Genomic DNA, 5,291 nt, shown 5'->3' with positions numbered 1-5,291 from the left:
ATTTTTTTAATAAACATTTTAAGTTAATGAACATTAGACCAACTTTTTTCCAGTAAGTATAAAGCTCTTCCAAGAACTGGTCCTATGATCTTTTTTTTCTTGGAACATCCAGTACGACACATGTAACAGGAAATTCTAATCTACCCTGACCAATCAGTAGATCAACAGTCTACAAAAAGTAAGAAGCATAATGTTGCTGGCTTGGGACAATATCGCAATGTTCCCAGAACTACAACAAGAACAGAAAAATGCATTCATATCCTTTTATCTTTGACAACATAATAGCTATAGATGCCTCCCCAGCTGGAGCTGTAAGTGACCCTGTTGTATAATTGCGGGGCCGCAAAGTGCGTTCGAAGTGTCGATGATCAATGTGTCCTGCAATTCACATTAGTTCTCGCAGCTAGCTGCGTTCTTCATCGACGCACGAGCCAGGTAATGTTTTAGATTATGGATTTTGTTTGTCAATTTCATGTGGCAAAACAGTTAGAGACATTCAGTGTAGCCATAGTCTTTGGATTTGCCAAGCCATTTGTGTTGGCCAATGGAGATAGTTGGAAGCAGAGACATACCAACAACTCTGCAGACCAAATTTGTAACTGCTGTAAGCATTCAAGCAACAGCCAAACTCCTGATGCCCACATATCTGATATATACCAAGTATCAGCCAGTAATATCCTGCAGCAGAGTTTTGGATTGTCTGCCAGCCAATATATAAGAATGTTACAGACGCAGACTAAAGTGACCACTGTTATATGCATCTCTCATAGATGTTTACTGTGGTTAATGCTACTCAAATCATGGTTGGTAACAAGACCTAGACAAGCAGCTGCAAATAAAGTCTACAGTCATGCTATCAATGTGGAATGGTACATTACTAAGTGTGTTTTTTGGCAACCTGAAAATTTTAGAGGAATATTTTGCAAATAATGTAATTAACTGTTAGTTGAAGTTAAAAATCCTTTATTACAGAGATGGATGACTGCTTTGAAATTCATCCAAACTAATCAAATGAATTAATTATTAATTAATTAATTAATTAAATTAATTCACAGGTTAAGAGAGACTGGTTAATGCTGAGGTTACACAAGGCTACAACCTTAAGACATTTTCAGGATTAGCTGTGTATCTCTTGCGTTTAATTTAATGACAAGAAATTCAAGCCAAGAAAATAAATTGCTAAACAACACTGTGAAACAAAAACACCTTCATGTCAACTTTAACATTAAAAAGCTATTAAATGAAATAAATGAAAACACCATCAGGAAGAAAGGCATCCCATGAACTTAGGCTAGCATCAGAAGCTAAAAACAATTTACATATCCTTCTTCAAGTATATAAGGAAACTAAGGAGTAACACCCAGCGTTGCTCACAAAATAACCAAAATGGCACTGCCTACTTGATTCAGCAGATATGCCAACATACTGGCAAACAAATTCATTGCAAATTTCACCACAGCACAACAATAGAAATCACACATATCTCAAAAAATCTCTGCCCCCGTATCATAACCAAAGAACACATGATAAAGTTAATCTCGCTAAAATGAAAAATGCATCATCCATGGGACCTGATAGTATAACTGCTTGCTTAATAAATGGTACATAATGCATCCTAGTAGACCTACTCCTACAGCTATTCGCCTTGAGCCTGGCCACCGGATTTGTCCCTGAAGTATGATACACGTTTTATGTGATTCCACTTCACGATGGTAGAACGCCCACTGACCTCAGAATCTATGGACTCATTAGCCTGACTAGCCTCATCTGTAGAGCATGCAGTGTATCATGGAGAGAAAGGAGAGACAATAAAATCAGCAAGCAAAGGAGAATAGTATTGGTGGCATGTGAATTTATCATCGCGTCTTGGTGAGTACCTTCACACCTTCATAAGGTGGACCCCGTTTTTATAAAAACTCACCAAGACAATGCTGATATGTAGACTATATCTATATAGCATCTATCATGGTCAGAAGTAGGTTAAAAAATAAAAAAGATAGCTGTGTGCACAAATCCCAGGATAAAAAGGTGCCCAGTCATGGTAGGTGTAAGCAGAAATAGACACATTTTGGAGAAATATCTATAAAGATCCTGTGGAACATAAAGATGCTGAATGGGCAGAAGAAGTAAAAGAAACAGTAAGAAGTTCAAATGTACAGGATATGAAATGAGATGAAGTAATGGTCAGAGAAATGGAAACAAAATTAAGAAAATGGAACCCCCAGTTTCAGATGTAGTACCTAAATGGGTAAAATTATTAACATCTTTAGACAAAGATTAAGATTTAGCAGTCCTCAGTAAGAGCTATTTATATGCACACCCCAAACAAACACCAGCCTGATTAATTGCAGCAAAAATGATACTCCTCCTTAAGAGCAAACCTGGAAGCTATTCTAAAACTATAGACCAATAACTTTCCTTCTGATGATGTATACACTATTTACTGGAATTGATGCTGACAAAATTTCGTCATTTAGAAGAAAACTCAACCATGTCAATAGATAAAAGGGAAACAGAAGAAAGTAATTTGTTGTTAAATAAAGCCATAATGGAAACCTGTAAAAAAAAAGGGAAGAATCTAAATATGGTATGGAGAGATTACAAAAAGGCATTTGACAACATCCCACATTCATGGATAAAGGAGTGCTTACAGATGTATGATACACCCTCCAATGATCAATTGCACTACAATGACCATAAAACAGTGGCAAACCACTTTTCATCTAAGCCATAATGAAGGACAAATTATTATCTCAGGCTTAAAAAAAAAAAACAAAGGGGAATATTCCAGGGTGATTATTTTATCACAGCTGCTCTTTTGTCTTGTATTTAACCCTTTAAGCTATCTACATAACAGATCAGGTCACAGTTACAATTTAGCTCCCAGACAACAACACATTGTAAAAACTTCTCATCTTCCTTTTGTGGATGATTTAAAACTGTGCAGTCCAACCAATGAAGACCTGAGAGCACAACTGGAAGTGATCAAAACTTCCTCAGATGATATAAGAAATTTATTTGGTCTTGGTAAATGCGCAAAAGTAACATTTAAACCTGGAAAGCTGCAGCACCAAAAAAAATCAGTCTGGGACAGGAATGTGATATAATGGAAACTGAGCAGGAGGGTGTGTAATAAATATTTGTGATTTGATGAAGGAATGACAATAAAACATGAACAAATGCAAACAAAACACAGTAAGGAATTTTTTAGAAGACTAAAATGAATACTGAAAACAGTCCTGACATCGAAAAAGAAAGTCCAAGCTATAATCCAATTTGCTCCTGCTATTCTATCTTAGAGTTTTAGGGTGATTGACTAGCTCCAAAAGGTACTGGATCAGTTGTAAAGGAAAAAAGAAAAATGCTTCACGCTAATCAAATGATACATAAATCTTAGTGTATACCAAGATTACAGTGGATATAAAAAGTGTACACACCCTTGATAAAAATGGCAGGTTTTTATGATATAAAAAATTAGACCACAATAAATCATTTCAAAACTTTTCCCACCTTTAATGTGACCTATAACCTGTAAAATTCAATTGAAAAACAAAAAATCTGTTACAGGAACAAATATAAAAAATAAAAAATGTACAATAAGCTGGTTGCATAAGTATGCATGCCCTTAAACTAATACTTTGTTGAAGCACGTTTTGATTTAATTGCAACATTCACTCTTCTTGGGTGCACACCTGCTATCAATTAAAGAGACTCTGATTAACCCCAAGTAAAGTTCAGCTGTCCCAGCAGGATTTTCCTGACATTTACTCAGTTGCCCGCTACAGCAAAATCTATGGTTCACAGACAGCTTACAAAGTATCAAAGGGATCTTATTGTTGAAAGGTATCTGTTAGGAGAAGGGTACAAATACATTTCCACAGCATTGGATATACCATGGAACTCAGTGAAGACAGTCATCAACAAGTAGAGAAAATATGGGCAACAGTGACGTTGCAAAGAACTGGACATCCCTCCAAAATTGATGTAAAGACAAGACAAAAACTGGTCAGAGAGGCTGCCAAGAGACCTACAACAACACTGAAGGAGCTGTAGGAATTTCTGGCAAGAACTGACTGTGTACTACATGTGACAACAATCTCCCATATTATCCATATGTCTGGACTATGGGGTAGGGTTGCAAGACATAAGCCTTTTCTTACATAGAAAAACATCCAGGACTGGTTAAAATTTGCAAAATGATATATCAAGTCTCCCAAAAGCATATGGGAAAATATGTCATGAGCTGATGAGACCAAGGTTGAACTTTTGGGTTACAATTCCAAAAGGTACATTTGGCGCAAAAACAATACTTCACATTACCAAAAGAACACCATCCCCATGGTGAAGCATGGTGGTGGCAGTATCGTGCTTTGGAGTTGCTTTTCTTCAGCTGGAACTGGTTCTTTAGACAAGGTAGAGGGAATTATGAACAGTTCCAAATACCAGTCACTTTTGGCCCAAAACCTTCAGGCTTCTGCTAGAAAGCTGAAGATGAAGAGGAATTTCACCTTTCAACACAACAATGACCCCGAGCATACATCCAAATCAATGAAAGAATGGCCTCAGCAGAAGAAAATTTAAGTTTTGGAATGGCCCAGCCAGAGCCCAGAAAATATGTGAGGTGACCTGAAGAGGGCTGTGCACAAAAGATGCCCTCGCAGTCTGACAGATTTGGAATGCTTTTGCAAGGAAGAATTGGCAAATATTGCCAAGTCAAGTTGTGCTATGCTGATAGACTTCTACCAAAGAAGACTGAATGTTGTAATTAAATAAAAAGGTGCTTCAACAAAGTATTAGTTTAAGGGTGTGCACACTTATCCAATCAGCTTATTGTATGTTTTTTTATTTTTTATATTTTTCCCCTAATAGATTTGCTTGTTTTTCAATTAACGTGTACAGGTTATAGGTCACATTAAAGGTGGGAAAAGTTTTGAAATGATTTGTTGTTGTCTCATTTTTTTATATCACAAAAACCTGGCATTTTAACAGGGGTGTGTACACTTTTTATATCCACTGTATATAATCCTTGTTTTGAAGGAGGTGTGGGCCTCCTTGAAACTGATTACATGTATAGATTTGCAATCGTAAGATTACATAAATATCTGCTGACCTCACCAGATCCAAACATAGTGAAAGTTTTGAAATATGAAGAGAACAAATCTAAGATGACTTCCCTGCTTAGTTTAGTAGAAGCATATCAATGTCAAGTGGGAATGTAAACCAAACAAGAAGTAGACAAAAAACAAAAAAGAAAGAATAAAAGAAGGATCAGATGAGAAGGCAATAAATGT

General features: G+C 36.4%; 1 pseudogene; it reads right to left on the bottom strand.

Annotated features, from left to right (window-relative positions):
* Nucleotides 1-316: 316 nt before the first annotated feature.
* Nucleotides 317-450, bottom strand: LOC122805048 (annotated as a pseudogene).
* Nucleotides 451-5,291: the final 4,841 nt, after the last annotated feature.

The sequence above is a fragment of the Protopterus annectens genome, chromosome 6.part0, assembly GCF_019279795.1.
Source record: "Protopterus annectens isolate FY-2018-M chromosome 6.part0, PAN1.0, whole genome shotgun sequence".
Classification (NCBI taxonomy): Eukaryota; Metazoa; Chordata; order Ceratodontiformes; family Protopteridae; genus Protopterus; species Protopterus annectens.
Note: the sequence above shows the minus strand (reverse complement) of the source record. Positions and strands in the feature narration are given on the sequence as shown.